This window comes from Podarcis bocagei, assembly GCF_964188305.1.
Source record: "Podarcis bocagei genome assembly, chromosome: 13".
In the NCBI taxonomy this organism is placed as follows: Eukaryota; Metazoa; Chordata; class Lepidosauria; order Squamata; family Lacertidae; genus Podarcis; species Podarcis bocagei.
In genome coordinates, this window is record NC_138138.1 from 34,412,212 (window position 1) to 34,429,674 (window position 17,463).

Consider the following 17,463-nt stretch of genomic DNA (forward strand, 5'->3'; position numbering starts at 1 on the left):
TCAGATGAAAGATGTATTCTCTGGAGAACAGTGAAATAAATACATGATTGCCATCTCTGAAGGAAAGTAATATCTCTTACTCAGTGGGGTAGCCTTGAGTATCAAGAAGAAAATGGGGCTAGTAGTTAAAGAAATTGATCTGGATCCAAATCTGGAGCCAAAATAAAAAACATGAGAAGCTGCCTTAAACTAAGCCAGACAATTTGTTCACCTAGCCCCATATTGTCTACACTGACTGGCATGGGTTATCCACCTTTTAAAACAGGGGTCTCTGAATCCTACCTGCAGATACCAGCATTTGAACCTGGTACCATCATTATTGTTAGCTGAAGCTCTACCACTGAACTATGGCCTATTCCCCAAATTGGTAGATGTAAGCAGTGCTAGATGAAAGCAGTGGTGACAATATGTTGGAGGACAGGACTGTATGTGTTCATTAGCTTGCAATGTAGTTTCCAAGTTGGTCCATTGGAGTTGGTCAGAGTGGAGGAAAAACTACTGCAGTGTTAAAGGGTGATTCCACTGTCACCCCAGTCACCTTATGTAGTTGGAATGGAGAGGGGGCTGCAATTTAGTTCTTCACCTCAACAATAAAATGTCTTGGTCTGCCCCTGCTACCTTACCTTATGTGTTTTCTCCACACTTGATGGTTATGATTGTAGAGGGCTTAATTGAATGCAGATTGAAAAAAGATTATGGGTAAATTTATCAGGGGCTTTTCTCTCCCTCCCCACCCTTTAAGGAAGGAATGAAAATTTAAAACATATAATTAAATAAATAGTGAATTGGGATTGAGACTTGAATAATATATGAAATTCTGGTGTATTCTGACTAATTTAGTACAAAGTTATGGCTCACTGAGGGAGCAATCCTATACACAAGAAGCTGGTATAAAACAATTTGGTGTAAGTTAAGGTGGCATAAACTTACAGCACTCCCTAAACATGCTCAGCTGTAGAGCTGTTGCTCTGCCTGAGCCTGACAGTGGGAGTAGGTTTGTACACCGGGTTGCAAGGTTATGTGACTGAGCAACACAGTATATTATGACTATCCCACACATAAAATATTACTGTAATGTCACCGGAACTTAGAAAGCAGTCACACACTGAGTTAGACCACTGTTCAGTTTAGCTCAGGACAGTTTACAGAAAGGTAGTAATTCTTAAAAATTTCACATGAGGTTGCTCCTCACCCTGCCAGCCATTGGTTGAACAAGAGATTGAAGTACAGATTATCTGTATGAGAAGCACTGAACCACAGCTCAGTTTTGATCACAATGATGTAACATTTTCGGAGTAAAGATGCAAGCCAGCAACTCAAGGCTGAAGGCTAAGATAAAGAAGATCTCCACAGCTACACTGTATTTCCCCATAAAATTCAGGTAGGCTGCAATGAAGGATAACCAAACACTGCAAAATACTAACAACAACAACAACACTTTATTACAGTCGTAGACCAGCATAAGGCGGAGGGGTACAATCTTTTAAAGTCATTTAAAATAAAAAAGATCAAAAAACAAACAAACACTAAAAGAAGTTAAAACAGAATATATATAAGAATCCAAAAGAAGCTAAGAAGGTCTTAAAGAAGGGTTAGGAACATCATACAAGAGTGAAAGAGAACAAAAGGCTAGTATATATAAGACCACAGATATCAGTCTATAGAGCACTCCAGTATGGGTGCCCATTGCATGGACAGGTGGAGTCCCCACCTCCACCCCAGGCGACTCCCGAGTGGAATAATGACTCAAGACAACGTGCTATGGGATTAAAACTGGTCACAGCTTTATTAGGTTTCAGATGCAGGGAGACCTTGGCTCAGGCATTGGGCATTTATCCTTCCCAGTCCCCAGCCGGGGATCTGGGGGACATCAGGGTTATCCAAAATGTGTGGGGATTGGGCTGGCTCTGGAGAACATATGTTCAAGCAGAGAACCCACCCCCTGTTTCACTGCCATTGCAGGGGAGAGCAATAACAACCTCTCGGCATATGACCAATGCCTCCCCTCAAGACCCCTTTAACGGGGAACCCTGGGATCACCGCCGCAAGGGGGGGTCACCACTTCACGCTTCCCCCCCCCATTTAGGCTGAAACCGATTCACAGGTAAGATCCACCCTCTGTTGTGTGGGCCCTATCTGGCCGATCCCCTGGCAACGCCTCCCCAGGTGGGACTGGGCGACTGGCTGAGGTTACCACAGCCTGTTTCCACGTGAATTGAAAACCATCGTTCATAGTTAGTGGGGCAAGGCCAAGGGGAAATAAAGATAGTCTGAGCCAGTAGTTGAGTATGGTCACCCACACTGAAGTCTCCACTTTTATGAAACCTTTCTCTAGTCTCAGGGTGGCATTAGAGACACATTGTGGGACTTGAAGGGCTGATCTTAGAAATCTGGATTGTACAAATTCTAGGGATGACAAAATAGAGAAGGGGCCCAGCTAGGCACCATAGACAAGTTGTGCTATTGTTTTGGCTTCAATGAATTTGAGTGCTGCAGGTATATAGTGGCCACCTCTTGTTTTAAGAAATTTAAGGATTGCAGATGAGCTTGTCTGTGCAGTTTCAGCAACATGTTCCCCATGGGCTTTCCTACTGCTGGTAGAGTGAAAAACTACCCCCAGGTATTTGAAACAAGAGACCTGCTCAATCTTGTGGCCATCTATGCTCCAAGAGCGGCTCAAAGGCCTTTTGGCAAATGCCACGAGCTTAGTTTTCTGATAGTTGAGTTCTAGCTGGTCCTCCTTGCAGTATTGTGTTAATGTTCCCAGTGCTCTTTTGAGGCCAAAAGGTGTTCTTGAAAGTATTGCTGCATCATCTACATACAGCATGACAGAGATGTGTCTTCGAGCAAGTTTTGGGGGGTGAATGTTTATGTTGTGGAGATGGCCCACCATGGAATTAATGTAATAATTAAATAAGAGTGGGGCCTGTATGCAGCCTTGCTTGACACCTTTCTCAGTTTCAATGGCATCAGTAAGATGGCCCCAGGGGTTACATTTTACTTTGAGTGAGGTCCCTTCATGAAACGTACATATTAGATGAAGCATTTGTCGGTCTATTGAGGTAGCCTCCAGTTTTTCTGGATATGGAGTCAAATGCTGCTTTGAGGTCTATGAAAGCAGCATAAAGGGAGGTTGTTTTACAGGAGGAGAACTTTTCAATTAGGTGCTGAAGTACTGAGCACTGATCAGTAGTGGATCGAGCATCCCTAAAGCCAGCTTACTCCAATCAAGGAGTTTCCATTGTAGGTAGGTGTCTTGTGCAGAGTTTTCTGATGATGCTGAAGAGACTAATCCGTCTGTAGTTTGCAGGCTCCTCCTTTTTTCCCCTTTTATATATAACATGCTGAAAGTGGTGAACTTGGCTTCATGGAGGTTCTTGGAAAGGAAAGGCGCAGGAAAGCTCAAGGCACAGTAAAACACTGTAGTTGAGCCCTCATTTCAGTGACAGAAAGTAAATTTCAAGATGTCTTTATAAAGGGAGAACAATTTCAAGAACATCTTGCCTCTAAAATTATTTATAAATTACTAGGCATCTGTAGAGTTCTAGTGCATGTACAGACTGGGATAGCTCACAGAACAACACATCTGTTGTATTACACAGTGAAAAATCAAGGCTTTTTTCTTATTAGTTGTTCCCTATTGTTCAGCTGAGGCTTCATCACAATAATGTAACACTTGGGGAGAAAGATGCAGCCCAGCAACCCAGAGCTGGAAGCTAAAATAGAGAAGATCTCAACGGCAACAATGTATTTTCCTTTGGTGCTCAGATAGGTTGGAACAAAGGACAGCCACACACTGCAAAAGACCAACATGCTGAAAGTGATAAACTTGGCCTCATTGAAACTGTCAGGTAATTTTCTGGCAAAGAAAGCCAGAGTGAAGCAGGTAAGTGCCAGGAAACCCATGTAGCCCAAGACACAGTAAAACATGATAGTGGAGCCCTCATTACATTCTAATAAAATTTCATCATTCATGGAATGAGTGTCAGTATGTGGAAATGGGGGAGAGGTTTCCCACCATACAACACAAAGCCCTGTTTGGATAAGTGAGCAAGAAAGAACAATGGAGGTGGACAATCTTTTCCCCACCCACTTCCTCATCCTGGATCCTGGTTTGGTAGCCATGAAAGCCAGAACCACAGTCACCGTTTTGGACAGCAGACAAGAAACAGCCACTGAGAAGATGATGCCAAAGGCAGTTTGTCGGAAGAGACACGTCACCCTCTGAGGCTGGCCAATGAATATCAAAGCACAAAGGAAGCAGAGCAGAAGGGAGATGAGGAGAGTGTAGGTGAGGTCCCTGTTGTTGGCTTTCACAATGGGGGTGTCATGGTGCTTCCTGAAAATCCCTAGCACTAGAGCTGTGATCAATGAACATGTGAGAGCACCAGTGGCTAAGATGATCCCCAAAGGTTCCTCATATGACAAGAAATGTATACGCTTGGGAATGCATGCATTTTTATCCTCGTTTGGATAATGATCTTCTTGGCATTGAAAGCAGTCAGGCATATCTGAAAAAAGGAAGAAATGTTGTGGTCTCTATTATATCAAAGTAGGTTTTTATAAAAAGAAGATTGATTTGAGATCTTGTTTTTGTATAAAGTGACCTATATAATGAATAAATATAACATATGCACTATATTACACTTTCTGAACACTCAATGTTCCGTGGGTTGTGAAATGTGTGGTCACAACTATGGTTCATTACATATTCCAAAAGAATTATCACATTTCAAAGCATTTTCCAGAACATCTAGAATAATTTATCCTATTAGTCCTAGCCCCTTCAACTCCTCTAGCATGTCATCATTTGAAACTGTAACAATGTAAGGCTCATTGTGTTACTTCCAAATTGTGCACACATTTCAAATACAGAATGATCTATCGCCTCTTGTTGAATGTATCATGCACCATTTTGTCCCACCATTTAGCCCGAGAAGTATCATGGGAGAATGGCTGGCTAAGCCCTATTATGTTCAAGGATCGAGCCTATCAGAAGACATGGAATTGGGTTTACTTGAGGCATCTGTTCCCTTCTGTACCAGTCTCAATACAGTTTTCTGCTTACTCATTCCTCTGTATCAATTTGGGATTACACATTTATCTTTTGGGAGAAGGGCAACTGAAAGTATTTTTTTTTTGGGGGGGGGTGTTCCATAGGCATAGCCAGGATTTATTTTAGGAGAGACAGGTATTATGTTGGGAGGCAGAACTGAGTTATCTGTGACACAATTCGTCAGTTAGTTAAGTATTTGTTTTTATTTACTAGATTGGGGGGCAGTTGCACCCCCACACCTATGCCCATTGGGTTTTCCATTATTAGACTACAGTTAATGCAGGATGTGCTGGTTTAATCTGGTAATTGGCTCTTTTACTTTCGTCACGTGAATTTGACCTAAATTTGGCAAGTACGTCATATAGGGAGGAGGTGAGTGCTTGGAGTTATTCCCTTGTGAAATAATGCTTTCCCAACCTTCCTCTTATTGCTAGCTGCCTTGAAGTGTGTTAGGGAGTGGGGTCAAGGTTCAAGAAGCTTCTTCTTTCCAAATGCTGCCCAAGAGATATCGGATGGAAGAGTCAGGAGCCCCCTCAGCTTGCATTGGATAAGGGCCAGCAATGAAAAGCACTGACCTATAATCTCAAGCCAGTGTAGTGCTGCGGTGTTGCAGAATTGGTGCAAACTTTAGTTATGCTTGCACATAGGATTGGATTATTAGTTATCTTGTTGCAAATCTTTAATTATAGTTAAATTAAGTGTTGAGCTATTACCCAATGGGACTGGAACCTCAAATCCTCCAGCTATCTCTTTCCTTACCTCAGGACTCCCCACAAACCCCACAGAGCTCAGCATCCTACTAGAGCGCTTTTGTCTGGATGGACTGTGCCTTTTAACAATGATAATGCCTCTTGCTAGCCTGGACTGAGAGGGAAGAGAGGAGTGTGAAGGTGCACAAATTTATCTTCTGTGTAGCTGGAATGTAGCCTATTGTATTAAGGCAAGAGTCATAATTTGATCTATCTACTTTTATATCTGGATACATCCCTGAAAATCTGTTCATAGGAGTATGTGGCCCTTGGGCTTAACATTTTTCCCACCCTGGTTTTAGCCATCCTGCTATTGTCTGTTGTCTCATTCTGCAGTAGGTATGGGCAACCTTTGGGCCTCCAGGTGTTCCTGCACTACAGTTCCCGTCATCCCTGGCCATTTACATGAATGCTGGAGCTGATGGGAATTGTAGTTCAGCAATATCTGGAGGGCCAGAGGTTCCCCAGACCTATTCCAATTATCTGTTGAGATTACTTTTTGATGTTGAGGCCTGCATGCATTATTCTCTTAATTATTTACAACTTACCGTATTTTTCGCTCTATAACACGCACCCGACCATAACACGCATGTAGTTTTTAGAGGAGGAAAATCCGTAGGCATGCCACCCGTAGGCATTCCCTCCATAACACGCACAGACATTTCCCCTTACTTTTTAGGAGGAAAAAAGTGAGTGTTATGGTGCAAAAAATACGGTATTTGATAACCCAGTGTGCAACCAATCTTACCTTTCTCATTTGATATCTTATTTTCTGGACACAGAATGCAGTCATAACAGCAAGACAGCTGTCCTTCCTTCTTTTTCTTGCTATAACCTGAATTGCAGTGATCGTTGCATAGGGAAAGGGGCTGTACCTAATCCATAAGTGAAAGGGGAGAATGTGAATTTTGTGTAGTTTTAATACCAAGGTGTTTGATAAGTAAGATTAACACCATTCAGATAGCAAATTGAAGATAGGCACACTCAGAAAGTGACACAGTTACCTCTTACAGTGTGAAAGTTACCCATTGGGATGTATCTCCTTTCCTTTCAGTACAGCCCTCTTACAGTGACAATGCTTCACTGTCCTTTAATGAATGCTAACACACAGGCAGTAGAGGGAGACAGCCATGCAAAATATCTGTCATTTTTTATTATGAATAGAGGAAGATCTTCAAAAGAGGATGCTCATTTTGTTAAAAAAATATTAATTACTAACAGTGATTATTTTATTTTATTTATTTTCCAGTGGGTTTCCTCAGGGAAAGCAGTGAGACAAAAATGAAAATATTTTATAAAAATAAAAACCAAACCACTCAGACATGGATTTCAAAATCCCGGACCTGTGCCTCGAAAGCATGACACAAAAAAGAAGTGTGGATGAGCCCAGTGCCTCTGTAAGGAAACTGCACAAACTGCTGTTTCTAAGTCCTACCTGGTTAAACCAGCTGTGCCACACAATGACATCTTCATTAACAGTGAATTCTTGCTCTGGAATTGGGGTTTCAGGATCCAGCTTTCCAACTTTTACTCGAACAAAAGATTGGTTTGGGAATGTGACCCAGTTTACAATATCAAATCCACCTATTAATACTCTATTTTGATCAAAAGAAACCACATCCCCAGCAGTGTTGTTAAATGAGACTTGTTTCAGAAAGTGGTGGATCTAGATTGAAAAGTAAAACACAGATGCTTAACAAAAGGAACTTGAACCATTATCTCTGAGATATAATAGTCTGCCATTGTGGAATGTATTGGGTTGTTGTTTTTTATCCTGGACCTTGTCAACACCAGTGAAAAGGTTTCCATACTGTCTTGGAAAAAACATTATATTTATTCAATATAACATCTTAGAAGATCTGCAAGCCAACACACATAATTATACTAATCAAAATATAGTTCAGCTAGCAAAGTCACTAAGATGGGAGAAGCCATGTCTCTCCCTCCCTCCCTCCCTCCCTCCCTCCCTCCCTCCTCTCTCTCTGGCATGTTTCTAATTGAAACCTGTGGTCTTGGAACAAGGGACCTCCTTGCTTTGAGAGCATCATATATTTAAAGTTAACAAGTGCCCAACAGCCCCAACAGCTCAGCATTCACCCTAACACACATGCAAAGCCCCCTTCTCCCAGTGATCCCAAACAAGGCAGTGTAAAGTGGCCAAAGAGAACCCTTAACCCAATACTGCCTTACCATGTCCTCACTTGTCTTTACTGGCAGCCTATCAGCTAATTAAACCAATCAAAACTCGTTGCCACTCCATGCAAGTTGCTCTCAACAGCTTGAAGTAGATGAATAAGGGGAGCCCCCAGGCCTATTTGGAGCTCCTGTAAAATTCCTACTCAGCTCCCAAATGGGCAATTAGCAAAGTCCATACTGCACAGGGAAGGAGGGAGGGAGGGAAGGCACTCCAAAGAGAAGACTAGAGTGTTTCTCCCTCTAGTGGCCTGGGTTGGCCGATCTTCTCACATAGGCCAACCCACCCACGCCCACCATGACAAATCAACAGAATCTTCTACTGAGGGGGAGCTGGGGTTTGCCCCAACTTGAGTATGAGGATGTCACAAGTCACACTGAAACTCCTCTTTCTCTATATGATGTCACCTGTATTAAATAATGTAATATACCAGCAGTGAAATGTTATTAATGACAACACCATTTATGTTTGAATATTTCTCACAGGCCTTACCTGCCATGGTACAATATTCTGAAGTTCCCTTCTTTCTTCTTCTGCTATTGTTGTATATTTGGATCTGGATGAAAGCAAGGCATGTAAAGCATGGGCCACTGCATAGACAGCATTATAGATACTGTAACTGTGACCAGTCATGCTCATTTCAAAAAAAGGCCCAGGAAGGTTCTCCAGACCCTCATCTCCAGTACAAATATCACCCACCACATCATCCAAAGCAGAGCTTGGGAATACACAGCCAAATGCCTGTTCCCAGAAATCTCTGATAAAACCATCTTCTGTTGTACTGGAAGGGTTTCTGCCCTGAAGAAATTCCTTGAACCCTTGAACCTCTTTGGAGTGGATTGCGAAAGATAGAGCACCATGGAGGACTTGGATATCCCAATGCCGTTGGTGGACAAATGATTTTAACTCCATCTGAGCTGTTAGAATCCAGATCCTACCTTTTGGCTTTCGTATTGTGTCATCCACCTCTGGTAGAAATAGTACCCATCTCAAAAAGATTATGGAATCTGCTTCTCCATAGAACACCAATGCATTGGCTGTGCTGCTCATGACTCTGTTGTAGGTTTCAATCCCTTTTTTCATTACTTCTCCATTCTCATCATCTTCATCAAAACTAAAACTTGAAGGGCATGTTTCTACAAAGGCTAAACAGATGCCCTTCTGGGAAAATAAGGGAAGCATGTGTTGCAGAAACATTTCTACCTTATCATTGTCATCAGCAATGAATCCAAACCATATCCATTTGAAGTGAATAAGTAAATGTAGAATCCCCAAGTACTGGAGGATATCATCTGGGACCATTCGATAGGAGGAAAGGAATTCAGTTTGAAGTGTCCTCCAAGACATAGAACCATACAAAAGCTAAAGGTCAATTTGGAGAGAAGTAGGCAGAATTATTATCTTACCATAGGGGAAGTTGTGGTACTAAGCTGCCATAGATTCATGTCACTCATCAAACAATATAGTTCCTTCTTACAGATTGTAGAGGAGAAGTATGTAGTCCAATGCAAAAGAAGGATAACAGTCCAATAACGTATAAACAGCCCTCAACATGAACAGTAGAAAAATTAAAAGATATAAAGAATTCTAAGCCCATCTGAATCATCAAATGAAAAATTCACGTGTACATGACCTGATCTCCTCAGATGTGTTGATAACAATATTACTAAAGCTCATATAAGGAAAGGTTTCTATTCACTATGTAATAAAGATAAACATTATTTTGATTTCTCTGAATAACATGTTCAATGAAATGATGAAACATATTTGTTTATACCCATTGCTGTCTTTGAATGGTTATGACACATCTGAAAATAAAGAAGAAAATGGCATAAAATGTAGATTCATGAATCACACAAGCACTCTACCTGAGGAATCTTGAAGATACTCAAAACATTTGCTATCTGGTGAGATGTTTCTGAATGCAGTGCCCCAATGATGGAAATCAGATTTTCCTGGATGTCACATTTGTAGTTGGGGATAAATATATTCCTTGTGGAAAGCAGTTTCATTGTGGCATGATAGGTCAATTCAGCACTGGAATAGATGTCATAAATGTTGAATCCCAGTGTCACATTTGGTAGGAGCTTGAGATTTTTATTTAGCTCCTCTACCGCAAATACCAAGGCCAGGATGTGCTGGTAATTCTTTGTCACTATACTGCAAATATATTTGCATTTAGTGTTACATGCATTTTCCACATTTTATAAAAATATTTCTACTGTGCTGTGCACATATTTCATTATTACTATTCACCACAATGTTGCTATAACCTAGTACTGTGTACTTATTACTGACTGCCTACCATTAATATCATCTATTACATTTCTTTTTAAAAAATTAATTTTATATTCAAAATTAAAACAAAACATATTATCTAGAAACATATCATCCATATTTCCCCCCTTTTTCCTCCCTCCCCCCACAGAACCCACCCACCCCCACCCCCCAACTTCCCTCAGTTCCAGTCTTTGATTTCTCTAAAAATGCTGTTTTCTGCATGTAACACAATTGTATAGATCCTCAAACTATTTAAGTAATAATTATCAATAAAAAGTTTGTGAATGTTTATTCAAAATACTAAAGAGGGTAAAAGCATTTCTTACACAGGCTCTTCAGATAGCGTCTGTGGAGGTTTATGTATGAAGTCTTTTGGACTGGAAAGGATGAGACTCTGAGAACAAATAGCTCCAAATATTATGTCTCCTGGTTGAAAATATTTGTGAAGGATATGGTAGGGATCCTGGATTCTACATTTAGCAAAAGGACTATTGCCCACTATGAGGAGAATCATCAGCTGTAACACCACCGATGCAGCCATTCCGAGTAAAAGACCCCCACTTTTAATCTATATTACCTTTTCTGCAGAAGTAAAAGTATGATTAATGTTTCTTAGCAGCAGAACAACATGTGTCCCTGATTCCTACTTACTGAAATTTAAAATGTGATGGAACACTGTACTTTTATTCAGAATTATATGAGAGTTGCTGTGGGTAAAACCTCAGTGCCTAGGACTTGCCGATCGTATGGTCGGCGGTTTGAATCCCCACGGCGGGGTGAGCTCCCGTCGTTCAGCCCCAGCTCCTGCCCACCTAGCAGTTTGAAAGCACTCTTAAGTGCAAGTAGATAAATAGGGACAGCTTTATAGCAGGAAGGTAAACGGCATTTCCGTGTGCTGCGCTGGGCTGGCTCGCCAGCTGCAGCTTCGTCACGCTGGCCACGTGACCCGGAAGTGTCTCTGGACAGCGCTGGCCCCTGGCCTCTTAAGCGAGATGGGCGCGCAACCCTAGAGTCGGACACGACTGGCCCGTACGGACAGGGGTACCTTTACCTTTACCTTCCCTTTATTCCATCAGTCTCAGAATCCCCCCCCCCGTTTTGTTATTGACTAGGCTAGTCTAACTCTTGAGTGGATTTTGAAAACAGTGACAATAATTGCAGTTCACTGAATAATTGCAGGGGACACAAATTGCATGATTGTCATGTCCAAAAGGAAGCGTTTTCTCCCTATTAGTTGGACAGTACAGAACAATAATAAGAAAATTATACTAGCAAAATTAAATAACTTATGCTGGGAGTGGGGGATGAGAAAAATTTGAGTTTTCTTCAGGCCTTTGGTCCATCTAATCCATTATTGTCCGCATCTGGGTTCAACAATATTATGTCCTTGCATGCCCGTCTGTCTGCCAGTACCTCCTATTGTGCCAATGAAAGGTTTCAGTATATAATGCTTCAAAAATCCATAATGCATTAAAAACTGCTCGATGTAGCTTGACCTCTCCTATGCCCCCTACGACATGCCCACATTTCATTGCATATGCACCCTACCTTCTATCAGAACAGAGGAGCAAAACACACTTCTTTTTAATTAAAGTGTTGCAGATCAGATACGTAGGTCAATGTGGTTTTTTGTGGTCCATACTGAATTTTTTTTCACCGTCTTCTGTCATAATTCCATGGATATTTTGGCAATCTGTAGACTGGGGAATTATAAAAAGATAGCATTGTGGGTTTCTTCTAATGTTATGATTAGTAATATGGAAGACAGGTTTTATATTTTGAAGAAAACACACAAACATATATAATGACTTTTATTTTATTCTGTGACAGATATGAGCAAGTCTCTTTTTAATTTACAGAAGAAACATATAATTTCTTTATTAATTGAGAATACTCATACTGCAAGAAACATCAAAATAGCCATTTTCTATTAAAGTTGTCAATAGCAAGGGTACTCATCCTTGGCTCACCTGCTTCCCAAGCAACAGTACTACTGACCTACATGTAGTCCCACATTCAGTTTTTACAATGACTCATTAAGGGGCAATATATAAAAAATTATATTACATGTAAAAGTGGTGTCCTGTTTGCTTATAAGTTACATTGGTTTGCCCGGGGCAAGTTAACATGACTGACACATACTACTACTGCTAATAATTATAATAAGGATAGTAATAATATGTAAATCTTATCACTTGAATTAATAAATTTGGAGATTCATAATTTGGTAAGTACAGCAGAAAAAGGTGCTGTCCCAAGTTTTCATGAACCTTGTCTCCCTTGGGGGATGGATATACAACATGATATCTCAAGATGATAGTAAATTTTGTGCAAGCTCGTAGAGAAGGAAGAGGTTTTTCATAAGAACTAAAAACCTGAGTTGTGATAGGGAACAAACTGGATACGGAGTATGACATAGAATCATAGAATCATTGGTGGTTCATAAAGCACATGCCAGGGAAGAAGAGTCTTGACTGTTTTATTTTTCAAAATACTCCTCAAGGACAGCTCTGTGTAGAGCATGTTTCAGTATAACTTAAGAAGAATATTGTGGCATGGGCAGATGGGGCTCGTCAACTTGGGAAAGTAGTCCATGTAGGAGATGGAAAACTGATCCCAAACCTCCACTGCCTTGCAGGACATATTTGGGAGAAGAAAATGCTAAGCAGCAAACCCCACACAAATCCAGAGTGGGTGGCATCTTGTATGCATCATTCTGGCAGCTCCTACAGCCAAGCTGGTACCAAACATATTCCAAGTGGTGGAGGACAGGCTTGTCATCTTGGCACCACCTTTTCTGGTGGGCGGCATTTCAGTCAGGCATCCAGGACCTGATAGTGATCCGGCACGGGGCGGAGATTGATGCCCCTTACTTGCGTCACCCTGGTCATGTCACCAGCACTGGGCAGGGCTACACCCAGCAAGGTCTTGCTGGCCAATCAGCTCTGGTAGTAGGTGTGGCCTCCTTTTGCTGGGTCTCCCTACACACCCACACTCTTTTTATGCTTTCTTCATATATGACTTTGGTATGGACATCTGTTGGCCGCAATATTGTTGGGGCCAGGTAGGAGTTTTCTTCACTTGGCAAATTGGCCATTTGGTTTTCACCTGCCTGGTAGCAATCATCACAACTTTGTAAGGTTAGGGATTGGGTAAGCCTTTGTTTGGGTGGAGGTGAGGTTGTAGCCTCCATCTGCCCCTCCTCATCAAGGATATGCTGTTAAAGGGATCCAGGGGTGTGGATTCTGTCCAGTGCCCAGATGTGGGCTGGGCCATGCCACGACCCCGTTGGGGACCCCTCGGGGTGCCCTTATTTTATGTACGTCATAGGGTTCCCCCTACTTGTGGTTTACCCTTAGTTGGACTCCCTGCAGATAGGCGGGAGTCAAGATATACCTTGGATTCACCCAATGCCTGAGCCAAACTTCTCATATCTGTAACCAATAAAGTTGTGGTATTGCCCCCCCCCAACTTAAATACTCATATCCATGTTTTTATTATCAAAGGGAACTGTGGGGCCCAGAGCCTTGGCATGCAACTCCATATACACTGCCCATGCTTGTGCCCCAAATGATCACTTCAGTGCTGCTAATGCAGCAAAAACAGCATAGTTTGACTTCACCCCCCCCCCGAGGTGCACTCCATTGTCTCCCTAGACAGAAGGATGCCAATGACATTAAGAAATGGATCACTGCATCCATACATCCATTATATGAGAAGTGATGCAACAGGAAAAAGGTAGTCATTGTCATACCACTCTCCCCTCACAAAGGATCATCACCCTACCCAGAGATCTTCCCAGATCTATGTAGATCTTTTTAAAAACCATTGCAACTGGAAAAGTGTTTAAACGACTACATAAATTAGCTACTAAACACTTCATTGACTTTTCCTAATTAACTGCTCCATCATGTTTAGCTCAGGCCTCAACATAATAATATAATATTTGGGAGAAAAGATGCAATCCAGAAGACCACCACTGGAGGCTAAAATAGAGAAAATCTCCACAGCCGCCATGTACTTCCCCTTGGAGCTCAAGTAGGCTGCAACAAAGGATACCCAAACACTGCAAAACACAGGCATACAAAAGTGATAATTTGGCTTCGCTGAAACTGTCAGGTAATTTCCTGCCAAGAAAAGCCACAGTAAAGCTAGCAATGGCTAGCAAGCCCATATAGCCCAGGACACAGTAAAACATGGTGGAAGATCCCTCGCTGCACACTAATACAATTTATTCAGTCACTGAGTGAATGGAGGAGAGGTTGCTAACCACACAGCACAAATGCCTATTTGGATGAAGGAGGAGCAAAACACAATGAAGTTGGACAGTGTTTTCCCCACCCATTTTCTGGCTGTGCTTCCTGGATTCTTGTCCATGAAAGCCAGAACCACAGCGATAGTTTTTGCCAATATAGAAGAAACTGTAACTAAGAAGATTGCTTAACTAAGATTGCTTAACTGTAACTAAGAAGATTTAGAAGCGCTCGGGGAAAGCAGCGCACTTCGCTGCTTTGCCCAGAGTGCTTTTAAATGCGGGCGGCTGGGAGCGAATCCCTTGGACCCCCGCCGGACTTCCTGCAGCTCTTTTGAAGTCCGGCGGGGGTCCAAGGGATTCCCTCACCGCCGCCCGCCCTTAGAAGCGCTCGGGGAAAGCAACGCGCTTCGCTGCTTTGCCCAGAGTGCTTTTAAATGCGGGCGGCTGGGAGCGAATCCCTTGGACCCCCGCCGGACTTCCTGCAGCTCTTTTGAAGTCCGGCTGGGGTCCAAGGGATTCCCTCACCGCCGCCCGCCTTTAGAAGCGCTCGGGGAAAGCAGCGCGCTTTGCTGCTTTCCCCGGGTGCTTTTAAAGGCGGGTGGCTGGGAAGGAATCCCTTGGACCCCCGCCGAACTTCAAAAGAGCTTCGGGAAGTCCGGCGGGGGGCCAAGGGATTCCCTCCCAGCCCGCCCCGCTCCGCTGAAGTTTAGAGGGAGCCTGTGGGGGAAAACTCAAAAAAAAAAAATCGTTTTGCGAGAAAGGCCCATAGGAAAATTTGTCTTGCGAAGCGGCTAAAAATCAGAAAAGCCTTTCGTCTTGCGCGTTTTTCGTTGAGCGAGGCATTCGTCTTGCGGGGTACCACTGTACATTTGTGGGACAGGACTCTGCATTTCAAAGAAGGTCAGGGAAACCTTTTCAGTATCGGAATCATTGGAGAACCATGGTGACAGACCCTGAGCCATGACAGAAAATAATCTTTATAAGCTCTGATTACCCTCTAGGAAACTCTCAAACAGTCAAAAACATGTACAATGAATATTGTTACAGATAGGTTTAGTTATCTTTATAGTCCACATTTTATCAATGATTTAATTAGCACTGCTTGAGTGCTAAAAGCAAGGAGCAGGAAAGAATAATCAATGATGTCCATCTCTATGTGTAAGGCTGGAGGGCATGATGATATCCTGGCAAGACCTGTGATGCCCAGTGCCAAAGTTTTCAGGGCTGACCTTCCAGTGAGGATAAATGAGGCGGCTGCTTCAGGAGACAAATTTAAGGGCCCCTCTTAAGGGCAAACAAATTCAAATTATTGTTTATTATGATTTTTTAATGACATGTGATCTTGTTTTATATTTGTGTGTGTTTCATATTTGTGTGTGTGTGTGATTTGTAAAATTAATTTTTGGTGCACTAAGGTGATTGTTGGAGGCTGCAATGTTAATGCATCCAGTCATGGCAGCTAATAAATTTGGGATATTTTTCCAATGAGTATGCACTGGTGTGTTCGCTGTTTTTATTTAGATTATCTCTTTCAAGTGGTGGCAAGTCTTAGGTGAGCCCTAGAAGCTGCCATTCAAAGTGTCCTGGCATCATAGTGAAAATCCAGGATGGCAAATGGTTTAAGAATTAATCCAATAATTGTTTGGGAATTAAAGGTGGGGAAGCTGCCTTATACGGAGTCGGAATGTTGACCAATCTCACTGGCTATGTCTCTCAGTGGCCTCTCAGGTTTTCAGACATGGTTCTTTCCCAGCCAGAGGGCCCGAGACAAACCTAGGACTTCCTGCATGTGAATCAGGTGCTCTGCCAATCAACTACTACTGTCGTTCCCATGGCATTGCTAGAACACATGTTGGAAAGGCATCAACTGTGTTGTGTCCCATTTCTGATGTGCATAATCCTGAGATGTTACTCCACGTTGGGGAACACAACACCAACAACACATCACCACAGGGAACACCAAAAACATAAACCAGTTGATTTGCTTACTGGACCTTTAGCCGTACCACTAGATCTTAACACTTTCTGTTCCATACACGTTGTAGCCTTCTCTGTACGTAGCATAATTCTGGGTATTGGGTGCAGGAGCAGGCTTAAAGTTTTGTGTGTTCTTTGTGAGTTTCATTCGTTTGGACTCGGCCCGTGACTTGTAACAGAACTCTATCAAGGCCACCGTCATGGCAAGGCCGAGACCTCCGACAAGAATATAGAAAGCCCCAGCAACATTGCTCAGGCTCAGAGCGCTTGTCTTGTCCTAAGAAAAATGAACCAGTTGGTTAGTTTTGCAGCGGGAAGGAAAGAGACAGAAGGACAACATCTTTCTAGAGGTGTCTAGCTTTGAAGGCCTAAATGTGCATTTAGACAACTCACTCTCTCACTATTTTGCAGCTTAGAACTCTTTGTACCCAAATCTTTACATCAATTTCAGAGGTAACCAGCTGAACCAAAACACTCTTGCCAGATTCATCTCACAAATAATGTCCCATGACATGAAAGGGCTTAAGGCAGCAACACCCAGGAAATAATGTTTTATCTCCCCCTACTTGATACTAACTATACAGTATCTTGTAACAATATGGATAGTTCCCTAACCAGTGGTATTCACTTTGTAGCTGACTACACACAGCTTCATGGTGAATATCACTGTGCTAACCTGAGCCTTTCTATTGATCTTTTAAACATTTCCCCCTCTGGAGCGGGGCAGAACATAGCACGGTGAATTCAGAAAAAAACTGCTTTTTCATTAAAAAAAATAAAATAAAGGAAGGCCTTTAATTCTGTTGATATTGGAGAATGTAGAGGAAAAGAATCACTTTTTTTGCTGTTTTAACATCTGGTAGCAACAGTTGCTATGTTTGATGAAGCTGGTCAGTTACTTTCAGGCTGAGCTAAATAACCCTACGCTCTCACTTGAGTTTCTGGGATTGAA